Here is a 16,148-nt window from a genome sequence, read left to right on the forward strand (position 1 = left end):
AATGAGTACTTTTGGGTGTCAGGAAAAATGTACGGAGTGAAAAGTAGATTATTTCCTTTAGGAATGTAAGTGAAGTAAAAGTAGTCAAAAAATATAAATAGTAAAGTACAGATACACCCCCAAAAAATAAATAAATAAATAAATAATAATACTTAAGTACGACTTTAACGTTTTTTTTACTTAAGTTCTCTACCCCACTGGTTATAACACTGAAAGGGGGGAAATGTGAGAAATTATTCACATTTTACACGTAGCATTGGTGATTTTTAGAACTGTATTGATTGCATTTTAATGTAGGCTTATAGGGAATATAGGCCATGTGGAGATGTTCATATTGAAACATGGCTGCTTTTTTAAAGTTCCTAGCTTGTTTGATAAGATTAGTACATATTTTCTCAGGGGATCCCACATGGTACACCGACTCCAAGTTTAGGAACCACTGTACTAACCTCTCTCTGTGCTTGCTTCCTCTCTCTGTTTACTCTGCTTCCTCCTGCATGCATTGCAGCCTGCCTCAGCCTCACCACTGAGCGCCACATTACTGTCTGTCTCAGTAGCCTACTCTCTGTAAAGCAAAGTTATTATGAGAACTTGCTAGGCAATATTTTATTTGTTTGTAATTTTTACCCCCTTTTTCTCCCCAATTTCGTGATTACGATCTTGTCTCATTGCTGCATCTCCCCAACGGGCACGGGAGAGGCGACGGTCGAGTCATGCGTCCTCTGAAACATGACCCACAAAGCCCCACTTCTTAACACCTGCTCGCTTAACCTGGAAGCCAGACAGCTGCACCAATGTGTCGGAGGAAACCCTGTTCAACTGACGACCGAAATCAGCCTACAGGCGCCTGGCTCGCCACAAGGAGTCACTAGAGCGTGATGAGCCAATTAAAGCCCCCCCTGGCCAAACCCTCCCCTAACCCGGACAGTTGTACGGTGTTTCCCCCAACACATACATGCGGCTGGCTTCCAGGTTAAGCGGGCAGTGTGTTAAGAAGCAGTGCGGCTTGGCAGGGTCGTGTTTTGGAGGACGCATGGCTCTCGACCTTCACCTCTCCTGAGTCCGTACGGCAGTTGCAGCGATGGGACAAGACTGTAACAACCAATTGGAGATCATGAAAAAGGGGAGGAAAAAAAATTCATAATGGCAACAGAAATAATAGTTATTAGTATTTATTTAATGTCAACAGCTGAGCTGAGGGAAGACAATATGGAGTAAACTTGATTTTCCCCTCCCCTGATCTCTTAACAAGACAATTGAGAAAGCTGCTGGAATATACTTTAAATAATCATGTTTCACTAATTATTTACATGAAAATGTACTTTTGTAGTTTACTGAAGAAAGACCTAGTACTACATTACCTGTAAAAAATTGTACATTTTGTAATAATTCACTATCATTCATCTCATATCGTACATGTTTTACATACAATTCAGGGATGGCCACAATTGCTCTTGAAGAGCTGCAGGGTTATGCAGGCTTTCTTGTTCAAGCCCAGTTCTACCATACCTGATTCTACCTGTCAAGATATGGATGAACAGCTGAGGTCTTGATGAACAGCTGAGTGGTAGAATCAGTTGTGTTAGCGCTGGGCTTGAAAAAAAAAAGGCTGCATAATCCTGTGGCTCGTCAATAGCAAATTTGGTAACTCCTGGTACAAACACTGTGACAAATGACAAACTGCTGAGAAAAACCTGTCAAATTCAAAGTCATTAGACTAGTACAAAACACTTTTTTAAGAATGCATATTTACAAATCTGACATTGCATAGGTGCTTTAAATCCTTCAGCTACCAATGTTCTTAGTAATGCTGTACACAGCTGTCCAACTCCAGTAAAGGAGCACACATCCCCACATTTTGTAAATGGCAGTATAAATATGAAAACAGGTAGGATAACTCACAGATTTGGAACAGCCCAGGCATAAGTGCTACTGATAGTGTGCGAAGTAATGTGTGCACATGAATAAACGTAAGTTGTTTGTCAGCGCCACATGGGGCAGCTTGACAAATTTCTCAAATGACAGAGGCACCTGAAAAGGAGGAATGTTTACAACCTGTACAACTTATCGCATGCATTTGTACTGTAAGGATGGCATGCATCTGATGGATGAGGGCAACAACGTCTTTCTTGAGAGTTTGAGAGCTGGTCTCTCTACCGTTCGCACTAGTACACGTCACACTCCCTGTTTCTTGCCACTTGACAATGCCCAACAAACCCAAAGGCTCTTTTAAGAGACACCTAATTAATGAAAATAAGCACTCAACTGGTGCGCCTGTATGTTGGGAAATGGAGGGTGGTGTAAAATAAAAATACGAAATAGAATGGTCGAAATATCCACTTACGCTACGACCCCTGTTACGCTACGACCCCTGTTATAGATACGTCAACTTGACACTACTTAAATGGACAGTCTGATGACCATGCGTTCGTTGCAAAAATGTTTTTGTTAATTAACTCTACTGGTGGAACGTTTTTATCTTGCTTGGTAAGAAATGTAAAGTCTAAAACAGTTGATGGGTTAAACGGTTTAATTCATCACATAGTTAACCAAGTTAGCAACATGACATTTTCTTTTGACTGCGCACAGGTCTCGCAAGCAATGATCCTTATGTTGTTTTACCTGGATGCTTGTGTGCAATCCGCACCCCTGCTACTTTATTTATACTTGTGGATGGAAAATTCAGGTTTTCGGTAACACATTGAAAAGTAACTTGTGTTCTAATGACAAGAAGAAAATGTAATTGACAGAGGGAGCGAGCGTACTGAATTAATGCATAAGGTAAGGGCTAGAATTTGCGCTGGATCTTCTAACCACGATGTATCTGTTCTGGTGTGCGTGTATTATAAATTAGCAACGTGACCGTTTTTCCAAACCTCCCGAAATTTGGTGTATCTAACTGGCTATAATAGCAAACATGGACTTTCGTTATCTTATTTGTTTTAGCACCGATTACAGCAGTTTACAAAGCTGACTTCAGACCTATGAAAATACTTCCATGGCAAAATATAGCTAGCTAGTTACCTACCTTTTTGCTTCTAGTGTTGCACGGTATATCGACGCTTCGTTACTTTTGAAGATGGTTTGGTACTAGAATGTGTTACTTTCGGCACTTCTGTCTAATGTGTCTCACGGATCAAGCCTGTCTATCAGCTCAGCTGACCCCTCCACTTACTCGTTGCTATCCTGCACTGGGAGTCTGGGATGCATCATGTTAGCTCCCCACTCATGATGCAGTGACACTGCATGTAGAAATGTTAAAACTGTTAATTGCTGTTTGCCAAACAATGTCCATAGACTTTACAGTGGATGAAGATACAGGTAGCTTCCAGCTTTATAGGCAAACTTTCCTTGCTAGCTGACAGATAAAGCTAACATCTATTCACTACCCTAGAGTACTTTGTTTGTTATAAACCATAATGCAAAATGTGCTGATTTCAAAGCTGATTGCCTTCAAAAACTTTATTCATTCACTTATTTGGTCTCTCTCCCCCATTGCATCCATGAACTGACTGCCTCGTGAATGAGAGCGCACATTTTTCTTTTGTTGATCAGTACGATAATATAAGTCCCAAATCGAAGGGAAACGGATTGCTTGAAATTAGCTAAAACAAGCGAAATAATGCAATGCATGCGCACACCTTACGAATATGCATTCACCTGTATTGTGGTTAGGCCTATGTTACGTCTTGATTTATCCACTATATCAATAGAGATTTACCTTTCAAGTTATTACCATTATGTAGTTAACTTGGTGAAAACAAATTCAAATTGTTTGTATAATTGAGTCATTAATGCATACATGGCTGTTGGAAAAATAAAAAAATATATAGAAATGTAATGATATTGAACTCAAAAGATGCCTAACAATTGAACAGAGCAGTAGCTTATCTGTCTGGATCAAATGGCATTCTGTGACTGGCCAATATGCCTTCTTATTTTGCCCTGGTATCATGTTGGTATCAAGTATTGCAATACTTAACCTGGTATCAAAGTCAAAATTCTGGTATCGTGAAAACACTTTGCTTCTCATCCAACTGGTGTAAGCTAGCTAGCTACAGCTGCTAGCCTTCTACTAGCTAACTGCTACTGTTGCGCAGCAACTGAGTTGCACGTGGTCTTAGAACTCCGAGATTTGGCTGAAAAGATGTTAGCATTGTCAGAAATACTACAAAAAGGTAGCACTTTTTTTTTATTTTTTTTATTGGGCAGAAATGTGCATGCGAGACTGGTAAATGGTGAATTTTAATAAAAGTCTGTTGTACCTACAAGCTTATTCAGTCCACATGGATCTAAGTCTAATGGTCACCTTATGGACACTGTAGCCTTGTTTAATCCGACGTCTAGATTTTGAGAGGTTTGGGCCAAAATCATTCTGACCACCCTAATGCTTATGACCCTGTCAAAAAATCTGGAATAGTGGTTCTTGTTTAGACGGTTCATTACGAGGGGAGTGTGTTGTGTACCTCCACGTTGATTAGCAAATTTTCATAGACATCGGTGTCATATTGGCTTACAGATGATGGCAGGGAGATTTAAATTTAACATTGAGCTCTAACCAATGCATACTATACCGGAGCAACTATAATTCAGGAAATAATGTACTCAGGGATTTCTGGATCAAAAATGGGCTTAGGTGGTGGGCATGGCATGGAGTGCGGTCTGTGCGGCTGAATTTTAAAGAATTGTTTTGGACCTCATCTTGGCGGTGTAGAGAGATTGTTGCATTTTTAAGCCAATTTCCTGCAATCCTTCTAATTTCTCCCTGGAGCTGAGACATTTTTGCTGTTTTGATGCAAATTTCTTGCAATTCAATGCATTTTGCCATGGCTAGTGCCATGGTCATTTGCTCAAACATAATAACAAATTCTATACGTTCTAAATTCATTGTTTTTTGGGAATTTTCAATTCTCCCTCACTGTCTAGCTTTTATTTAGGTGATTTGTTAGTTCTCAAAGATTATCTTTTAAAATCTGTAGGTCCATTATCTTTTCTACATACTTTATCTGGTTTTAGTTGTTTTAAAGTTAAAATCAAATCAAATCAAATTTGATTTGTCACATACACATGGTTAGCAGATGTTAATGCGAGTGTAGCGAAATGCTTGTGCTTCTAGTTCCGACAATGCAGTAATAACCAACAAGTAATCTAACTAACAATTCCAAAACTACTGTCTTATACACAGTGTAAGGGGATAAAGAATATGTACATAAGGATATATGAATGAGTGATGGTACAGAGCAGCATAGGCAAGCTACAGTAGATGGTATCGAGTACAGTATATACATATGAGATGAGTATGTAAACAAAGTGGCATAGTTAAAGTGGCTAGTGTTACATGTATTACATAAGGATGCAGTCGATGATATAGAGTACAGTATATACGTATGCATATGAGATGAATAATGTAGGGTAAGTAACATTATGTAAGGTAGCATTGTTTAAAGTGGCTAGTGATATATTTACATTTCCCATCAATTCCCATTATTAAAGTGGCTGGAGTTGAGTCAGTGTCAGTGTGTTGGCAGCAGCCACTCAATGTTAGTGGTGGCTGTTTAACAGTCTGATGGCCTTGCGATAGAAGCTGTTTTTCAGTCTCTCAGTCCCAGCTTTGATGCACCTGTACTGACCTCGCCTTCTGGATGATAGCGGGGTGAACAGGCAGTGGCTCGGGTGGTTGATGTCCTCGATATCTTTATGGCCTTCCTGTAACATCGGGTGGTGTAGGTGTCCTGGAGGGCAGGTAGTTTGCCCCCGGTGATGCGTTGTGCAGACCTCACTACCCTCTGGAGAGCCTTACGGTTGTGGGCGGAGCAGTTGCCGTACCAGGCGGTGATACAGCCCGCCAGGATGTGCTTTTGGTGACAAGCCAAATTTCTTCAGCCTCCTGAGGTTGAAGAGGTGCTGCTGCGCCTTCTTCATGACGCTGTCTGTGTGAGTGGACCAATTCAGTTTGTCTGTGATGTGTATGCCGAGGAACTTAAAACTTGCTACCCTCTCCACTACTGTTCCAAGTTTACACTGAAGAACAGTTTTCCATCCTGAAAATGTGTTTAAATTTAGGTGACCTACTATAAAATAAAATATAATCAAAACTATTCCATGTAATGTGATTATCAATCTTAACCACATTGTGTTAAATTCAAAGTATTTGATATTGTCCTGTCCAAGTACAGTTAGAGGAGTTAAGCAATGCTTTAAACACCATGCTAAAAGAGGATTAATAGTTTTCACTAATACAACGTGATGGACATATACAAATAGCTAGGAACTAGTGCACTTCACACTGGAGGTCAGGGTGCTGAGTGACTCAAATGCTGGTGGTGAGCTGATGAGTAAATTTAGCACTTGGAGCATTTGGCAAGAACTCCCATAGATGCACCCCTGTAGCTGGTGCCATGTTATATTCTTGTGAATGGGTCTGTTTATGTTGTCAATGATATCTGGTAGCAGGGACAAACTGTGGGACCTTAAAAGACCTTTAATCCCCAAAATGTGTAGGTCTATGTCCAATTTTGCCCTTTATGATAAAACGAGAGATGCCATGGAGTTTCACATCTTTGCAGTAGACTATAGGGTGTGTTGGCTCTCGTGTGTGTGAGTGCCTGTTCATCAAACATTCAGTATATGACTGCAGTTGTGCTTTATGTGTACAGTAGAAGAAATGTCAGGTCTTTCATTAGAAGGTTAAGAATGTTTCCTATTAGATACCACCCAACCCTGTTCCCAAGGCAAGCTGAAGGGGAACGTTGAGGCCCGCGCCAAATGATTAAAATGCAGAAGGGTCCTCTCAGCTGCTGGATTGGCCCTCACTAGACCTATAACGCTCATCTATTAATTAAAGATAAGAGGGACTGCCACTGCAGTTGATCCAGAACCCCCCCTTGGGAGGTTCATAATGGACTCACCCTCCATAGGAGACAGTCAGTAGCATTTTAGAGTTATGACCCACTCCACACCCACCTCCTCCAGAGTAGGGGGGAGGATTCCTCGTGCATAAAGTATGCATGTCTCACTCTTACCTAAGCAATGTGTCACCAAGTTTGTAAAAAAAATAGTGTGTAAAAAAAAAAACCCATCAACAATAACCTTCAGTCATTGCATTTTCATGTCTTATCAAAATGAGTAAATACATTTTCTCATTAATATTGTATTTTTTCAAAGTATCATTCTCAACTTTTGTATATTGTCCCATAAAATAATCTGTACTCTTAATTTTTTGTTTCCCCACGACCCCACTAGCAGTCACAACCTCAACTTTGAATACCACTGCTGTGGAACATACATCAGCGCAGACTGTGCATAATTTTTTCATACGTGCTGTATCTAAGAACTAGTTGTTTTTTTACCATATACAATTTTGGGGATACAGTTAATGTGACAGCTTTCATAAAGTAATCATAAACTTAACAAAGTAATCATTGCGTAAGGCGAAAGCACACTTTATGAAACCAGACCACACAGATCAGGGCATCTACATTTCTCTTGGTCCCTTCTTCCAGTTTGCAAGATAAGTGTCAGTGCATTCTGCCTGAGAGGGGCTTATTTCCTCAGAATCCATTAAAAGCAGGGAGTCCGGTTTTCACGCTTGTCTGAAATGTCTGATTACATTGTCATCTGAGAAGAATGACACGGTGTGGCAGCCTGCTCCGAGTTTGTATCCTGTGACGAGGCAGTGCTTTACTTTATTTTATTCATTTTTTTAAATATTTAGCGAGGCAAGTCAGTTAAGAACAAATTCTTATTTACAATGACGGCCTACCTCGACCAAACCCTCCCCTAACCAATTGTGCCAATTGTTTGCCGCCCTGTGGGACTCCTGATCACGTCCGGTTGTGATACAGCCAGAGATTGAACCAGGGTCTGTAGTGACACCTCTAACACTGAGATGCAGTGCCTTAGACCGCTGCACCACTCGGGCTTGAAGCGGATGAGGACATTTCAATTACCAGCACATCCTCCCTTATTGAGTCTGACATAAACTGATCTTAGTTCAATTCACTCTGTTGGTCCAGATTTAGCAGAGGTCGCCCTGGAAACGCTCTGGCCATAGTTACCACACTGATGACTCGCTCTTGCAGCACACATTATTCCTCAGGTTTCAAGTGCGACTTGCAAACATTCCATTCAATTGCTACCGCAATATGCCCAGAATGAACTATCTGGAATATGACCGTCTCTCACCAACATTTTAGTTGCCCATGGATTCATTACAACAGTAGTGAGAGAGAGTATTATAAACTGTAGGTAAAAGTGACTGAGGAAAAAGGGGGGAGCAACAGGAAAGCAGTTGATCGTTTGTTGTGTCTTCATGGAGAATAATGCTGCATCGAACAGAAATGACGTATTCTTTTTCATTCCATTTCCTCACTCCTACTCCTAGAAGGGATCAGCATGGTGTTGGAATACTATGACAATCTTATCAGGGCTTTTTACATTCACCACTTTCAAGTGCGCTGCAGTGCCAGTAATTTATTTTGGGTCAGCTCATTATGTCTCTTTTGCTTGACTTGTGTAATTGTAATGTGCCTGAGGAAGATCTTTGCTACTTTGCCTTGTTTTTCAATGCATTTGTATGGTTGTTTTAAGATGACACACAACACCCTTTCACATCATTTCAATCTCCTGGAGACTTTTATTGGAAACTGAAAAGAAGTCATAATCACAAAGGAGATTGAATCTGTAGAAAGGGAATGCTGTGGTACTTGAAATAGAAGGCCTATGTTTTGAAAGACGATGTCATTTTCTTCAATCAGCTGTTTTAAAAGGTCTTGATTTGGCTGTACAGAGAGCATTTTTCAAAAGAAAATAAGTACCATCTTTATATCAGTGCTGTGAAATAATTTGGTATTATTTATCGACCCTGCCAAAGTTTTATCAAAACCCTTTTCCAGCCACCACAGTCAGACTGTTCTCTCTGCTACCACACGAGCGGTACCAAAGCGCCAAGTCTCGGTCCAAGAGGCTTCTAAAAAGGTCCTACCCCCAAGCCATGAGACTCCTGAGCATCTAATCAAATGGCTACCTAGACTATTTGCATTGCTCCCCCTACACTGCTGCTACTCTCATTATCATCTATGCATAGTCACTTTAATAACTCTACCTACGTGTACATTTTACCTCGACTAACCGCTGCACCCGCACATTGACTCTGTACCGGTACCCCTGTATGTAGCCTCGCTATTGTTATTTTACTGCTGCTCTTGAATTGGTTCTTTTATTTCTTATTTTTGTAGGTATTTTTCTTAACTGCATTGTTGGTTAAGGGCTTGTAAGTAAGAATTTCACTATAAGGTCTGTACATGTCTACACTTGTTGTATTCAGTGCATGTGACAAAAAAAATGATTTGGTACTTTTAATGATATGACCCATTTTTATACATGTACATAGAAATCCTTTAGGATTGCACATTCAGCAAGTCACAAGCAGAGGATGCTCCTTTTGATTCCATTTTCCCTTTCACTGTGTTGGTGGTGTTCATAAAATGAATCATACCTTCAGAATTAGCAGATAGCCCATTTGATATCCATGTAGAGTTTATTGCATACTTATTCCATATTGTATAGCATACGAAGGAGTATAATGATATCAAGTTGTTTTCTGTATCATTTACGTTTCACAGATCATAGGTAGATCACAAAAGCAATGTATAGGTCGTGATTTTCTCAAATAGTTTGATACAAATGTAAAAAAAATATTTCAAACATTGTTCCTCCCTTTTTAAGTTTTGATGTGAGAATTGCCAGAACATTCTGAGATATCAGAAGGAGCAGAAAATATTTTTGGTGTGGTATTGCCCATGAATAGATAGATCTGTATTTCCTATTGAGCTGGGACTTAGATTACCTCATTCCCAGCTGTTAATGAGGAGAGGGGGATTGTGAGACCAGATGATACGCTATATTTTCCACTTGTAGGCAACAGGAAAGACAAAGGAAGAGTGGGATATCAAGGCCGTTCCCTGTTAATCTCGCTTGATTGGTCTATGATTATATAGATTATGATGCGAGTGCATCCCTCCACATTAAGGTTGACGCCGATCCGACTGAATCCAGTGATTTACAAGCAGCTAGGAGAAATGTAAAGTTCAATCTTGTTTCTAGCAAAGTTTGTCTCTCATTACAAATATGAAATGCATTGTGATGGGATTTGAGAAGTAAAGGTTATAAGGGAACTGTTAATTTCCTCCATTGATGTGTACATTAAAATTACGTTCTCCTTTAGAGGTCAGTGATCAAATTACGCTCTCACAGCTGGATATACTGCTGAATATGCACAATCAAAAGATCATAAAACACGTGTCATTTTTGACTAGATGGATTTCACAGTAGATTATGTTGGGGTAATCTGGCTGTGAGATGCAGATGTGCTCAGCAAGGGAGGCTTTGCTATAGATGCCCCCAGCCTGTCAACTGTGAATGTTGCTTGATTTGAAAGAGAACTAGGTCGTGAACCATTTGATTCCATTGAAGCTGTTTTTAGTCGTTAGTGCTAGTAACTCCCCATGGTTTTATTATATTCTAACCGTGAGTGGAAAATAAACCAGGAGGTTTTTAATGGGTGTTATGCTTCTGCTCTAAGCTCTCACATGCTCTGTAGCTGAAGCTAAGGCTTTTCTCTTTGCAGTGTACTGGATAACTCTGCCTGTCCACCCATCTATGCTGCACTGCACTGATTATTGACATTAATCCCCATAGTTAAAAAATGAATTTGAAAAGTAACTTGATGTTTCACAGCCAGAGACAGTAGGTGATTGTTTTGTCCAAATATATGGAGCGTTTTCTGAGAAGTCATTCTGTAAATCTTGAAGAATCCAAGTTCCCAGCTCAACAGACTATGTTAATAGAAGTCTCTCTCGCTGCTAAATGAAATAGTTTCTAATTTTCCATTGGCAATTAAGTATTTTTCTATGCCCACAAACTACCCAGGACCACCAGAGGAATGATTTGCTTATTCACTGTGTAAGGCAGCATATAAAATACAAAGCACAATTGTATAAATTAGAATCTCTGACCTCTAGAGGAGATTTGCATGGAGGAATGGGCCAAAATACCAGCAACGGTGTGTGAACCTTGTGAAGACTTACAGAAAACATTTGACCTCTGTCATTGCCAACAAAGGGTATATAACAAAGTATTGAGAAACTTTTGTTATTGACCAAATACTTATTTTCCACCATAATTTGCAAATAAATTCATTTAAAAATCCTACAATGTGATTTTCTGGATTGTTTTTCTTCTAATTTTGTCTCATAGTTGAAGTGTACCTATGATGATAAATTACAGGCCTCTCATCTTTTTAAGTGGGAGAACTTGCACAATTGGTGGCTGACTAAATACTTTTTTGCCCCACTGTATAGGGCAAGCAGAGGATTACTTATTTTTATACTGCCAGTATACCAAAATACTACATTTTAAAATGTTTTCTATGAGAACATTTGTTCAACAGAAAAGTAATTGTAGAAAAGCGTTCACTTCCTGGAACTTGCATTCTAGGGAAGTTAATTGTGGTCAATGAGAGGCTGTCTAGAGGGAGAGTTCAAAGCCACATGCCCAGAGTGTGAATGAGTACCATGGGGACTGGATGGTCAGATTATCTATTGACCCATGGCAGCTCCTTGATGATGACAACCTTTCCTTGTTCTGAGCCTCTCCTTGGGGGTTGGGCTCCAATGTCCCTGTTGTGGTAGACTGTGCTGTGTGGAATTAGTAGATTATGATGTTAGATCTGCCAAACAAACTGACATTGTGTATAGTTCATGGTTTCTTTGAATGGTATTATTGTTTAAGATGGATATTTACATCTGTTAAGATTTAACTTAGTTGATTAGTTAGTTCATTGATCTTAGGTGTTCAATTGTGCCTTCCAAATGGCATGAGCAATGTTGTATGGTGCTTCGTTCTTCCTGTATGTATGTCCTTTATGTCAGGTCTCCTCTGAGCTCAGACAAACCAGCCTGTGACTGTCAAGGTGTGACAGTAAGCACATTGACAATAGGAGGGGGAGAGGTCTGTTTTGGCTCACTCAGCATCCCACCATAAATCAAATTCAGCATGGTTGAAAAAGAGTAATTTCTGTGTATGAAAATAAAAATCCACTTGTTCTGAGAGAGCCAGATGAATCATCTGAGTCTCATGAACACACCGTCCTGCTCCTCCTGCTGTCATGACTTTTACCACAGATTGTGAGGGTGAAACTGCTATTATATATGGTTCACAGATGAAGCCCAAACAGCACAGGGCTATAATAATTATCATATTCTCTCCTGGATTATAGGATTAACCTTGTAATTAGAAGCAATGGGATGTAACTCCAGATGAATTAGGCAAACAGAGAGAGCCTGTGTGGAGTGCTAGATAAACCAGTGAGAAGTGCGAGAGTTCTCATCTCTAAGACTAATCAGGGATAAGTAGCAGCGTACAGACCGGGATAAAGTCGAGAGGAACAAAGCAAACGACTAAACAAACACACACACACACCCACATGCCTACCTATTCTCGCCCACACCAGTCTTAACATCAACAGTGAAGAGGTGACTCCGGGATGCTGGCCTTCTAGGCAGAGTTGCAAAGAAAAAGCCATATCTCAGACTAGCCAATAAAAATAAAATATTAAGATGGGCAAAAGAATACACACTGGACAGAGAAACTCTGCCTAGAAGGCCAGAATCCCGGAGTCGCCTCTTCACTGTTGACGTTGAGAATGGTGTTTTGCGGGTACGATTTAATGAAGCTGCCAGTTGAGGACTTGTGAGGCGTCTGTTTCTCAAACTAGACACTCAAATGTACTTGTCCTCTTGGTCAGTTGTGCACCGGGGCCTCCCACTCCTCTTCTGGTTAGAGCCAGTTTGCACTGTTCTGTGAAGGGAGTAGTACAGTGTTGTACGAGATCTTCAGTTTCTTGGCAATTTCTCGCATGGAATGGCTTTCATTTCTCAGAACAAGAATAGACTGACTAGTTTCATTAGAAAGTTCTTTGTCTTTAGCCATTTTGAGCCTGTAATCGAACCCGCAAATACTGATGCTCCAGATACCCAACTAGTCTAAAGAAAGCCAGTTTTATTTATTGCTGATAATGGGCCTCTGTATGCCTATGTAGATATTCCATTACAAATCAGCCATTTCCAGCTACAATAGTCTTTTACAACATTAACAATGTCTACACTGTATTTCTGATCAATTTGATGTTGTTTTAATGGACAAAAATGTGTTTTTCTTTCAGAAACAGGTACATTTCTAAGTGACCCCAAACTTTTGAACGGTAGTGTAAATTCTCCCCGTAATTCTCCTTTGTTGTAACGGCGCAACAAGCAACCTTGTTTCAGAGAAATCTGTATGATACTATACATCCTCCAATATGTATAATCAGTTACATCATCCAATTTAATATGCTATTGTACGACTGGGTTAGATGTATGACACTATGCATCCTATAATTCGTCTCATTTTGTACGACTGCTATTCCATTCATAATGTAACGTAATATGTCATACTAAATGGAGGGTCACAGATTTACATACAGAATAATACGAGTTGCTCTGAGAACACATTGCAATATATTACGAGGTAGCTTTGACAGCTTATTTTTCTGTAACGGATGGAAATGGGACCAGGTTCGTAAAGCCGTCGGTGAATAGATGAGTTAGAGAGCTACTCTGTTCTAGACAGGATATAGCACAGAGAGAATGAGATGTCCTTGGTCAAGTAGGAGTGCCTACTATAGGCTAATAGCCAAAGAAGGATTATTTTCCATTACATTTTCAGACATGTTTTTGTGGATTGTTTTGTTTTCCAGGAGCTTCTAATGAGACACAGCTCATAGCATCACAAGATTGTGCGGTTTGATGTCCTACCGAGAGAATCCCAAAGGTGCTATCATTATTCTATGTATACAGTAGTGATAGCGCGCCTTAAGAGCAACATCCAGAATATTGTATTCTATGCTGTGTACTGCTCCCATGAATGCATACAGTGTATTTGGACAAGATAATGAGTAAAAAAAAATATATTGGACATTTATGCTAATCTAATTTGCCTTACTGAAAAACAATTCTGGCGATGCCTTCAAGAGACCTTTTTTGCCCTCCACAAATGAAGAAATAATAGCCTGTGACATGTTTTGAATTGCTGCAGAATTGTATTTGTCCCTGGAGTGGCTTGAGTCAGCCTTTACCCTGTTAAGGAAAATATTCCTCTAACCACAAGAAAATGCATAGAAAGTACACACCCCCTTGAACCTTTTTCACATTTTGCTGCCTTGAAGAAACGTGAAGTGTGTGTCTCCATCACTTTCACAAATCCGCTTTGGGTGTGCGGTAGATTCTGCCTATTATCTGCCGTAAAATTAAGTCTAAAAAGGATTACATTTTTTCCCTACAGATCTACACAACCTACTCTATATTTTCAAAGTGAAAGAAAGTTACAGAACATTGGTGAAATTAAGAGAAACGGAAGACAAGTCTCCACCGCCCTGAGCTTAATACTTTGGTGGAAGCACCATTTGGCAGCCATTACAGCTGTGAATCATTTTTATTACTATTCTACCAACTTTGCACAACTCTTAGGGCAACATACAGTACACTGAGTGTACAAAACATTAGGAACAGCTTCCTAATATTGAGTTGCACCTAATTTTGCCCTCAGAACAGCTTGAATTCGTTGGGGCATGGACTCTACAGGGTGTCGAATGTGGGAAGCATGTTCACACCATTCTTAATACACACAGGAAATTGTTGAGCATGAAAAACACAGCAGCTTTGCAGTTCTTCAATTAATCAAATGTATTTATAAGTCCTTTTTACATTAGCAGATGTCACTAAGTGCTTATATAGACACCCAGCCTAAAACCCCAAACAGCAAGCGATGCAGATGTAGAAGCACGTTCTTGACACACTCAAACTGGTGTACCCTGGCACCTACTACCATACCCAGTTCAAAGGCACATAAATATTTTGTCTTCACCCTCAATGTCACACATGTCTCTTGGCTTAACACTTTTTTAGTCTGTCTCCTCCACTTCATCTACACTGATTTTGAAGTGGATTTAACAGGTGACTGACCAGGTGAACCCAAGTGAAAGCTACGTAATGGAAAGAGCAGTTCCTAATGTTTTGTACACACACTGTATATGCATATTTTTTGTCAAAATTGATAAGGCTCAGTACATTTGGTTGGGAGTCATTGATGGACAGCAATATTCAAACCTTGTCTCTGATTTTCAAGCAAATTTCAGTTAAGACAGACTAGACTTCTCAGGAACTTTTAACACCTTGGAAACCCATTCTGGTGAGTCTTTGGCATACATTGTTTTGCAATTGTCTTGCTGAAAAATACAACTTTATTCCAGGGTTAGGTTTTCAGAAGACTTTAGCTTTGCTCTTTTCATATTTATTTTGATCCTGACAAGCTCACCAGTCCCTGCCGACGACAAGCATAACCGTTACATGATGCTAGCACCACAATACTTGACAATACAAAGTATCCCTATCCTTCAATGATCCCCAACCCAATTCACTGAGCCTGAGCAATTTTGACAACAATGATGGATATATGTTGCCCTAAGAGGTGCAAAGTCGGTAGAATCTTAACAAAAATGATTCACAGCTGTGATGGGTGCCAAAGGTGCTTCCATCAAGTATTAACTTGATGTTGGAGACTTATCCAATTATGATATTTCAGCTTGAATTTTTTTTATTTGGAAAATGTTCTATTACATATAAGGGGTACAAATATATTGTTCAAAACAAGCTGTTCACGTACTACTCTGCCCCTCAGGGCCTATACACCCGCTGTAGCAGTCAGTGTGAACAATGCTTGGATTGTTTTGCCAGCTATTTGCTATGAGGGAGAACTGCCCCAATGAAATTGATGCAATAAAATCCTGTGATTAAAACAGCAAAAAGTAAATGGACCGTCCTGCAGCATTCAAATGTGCTTTCAGAACTTCTCTTGCACCAGGCAGCTTACTTCTGCACATGAGACTAGATTTGTTCTATCAGGTACAGATGGAGCTAAAGCAAATTGTAATTGAATAATCACAACAGTCATGGGAGCCTGGGACATGATAAACCGGATATCTACATCCAACAAGAGTCGAAAGACAGAGGGATACGCTAGCTAGACCATTCTCATTGCGGCTCTGGTTGGAC

At 39.9% G+C, this 16,148-nt stretch overlaps 1 protein-coding gene across 1 annotated transcript in view; it reads left to right on the forward strand.

The window, feature by feature from the left end:
- The window catches only part of LOC112219013 (polypeptide N-acetylgalactosaminyltransferase 18-like), a 70,586-nt gene that overhangs the window by 1,294 nt on the left and 53,144 nt on the right, over positions 1 to 16,148 (forward strand). The window lies entirely within an intron of this gene.

This window comes from Oncorhynchus tshawytscha, linkage group LG19 (assembly GCF_018296145.1).
Source record: "Oncorhynchus tshawytscha isolate Ot180627B linkage group LG19, Otsh_v2.0, whole genome shotgun sequence".
In the NCBI taxonomy this organism is placed as follows: Eukaryota; Metazoa; Chordata; class Actinopteri; order Salmoniformes; family Salmonidae; genus Oncorhynchus; species Oncorhynchus tshawytscha.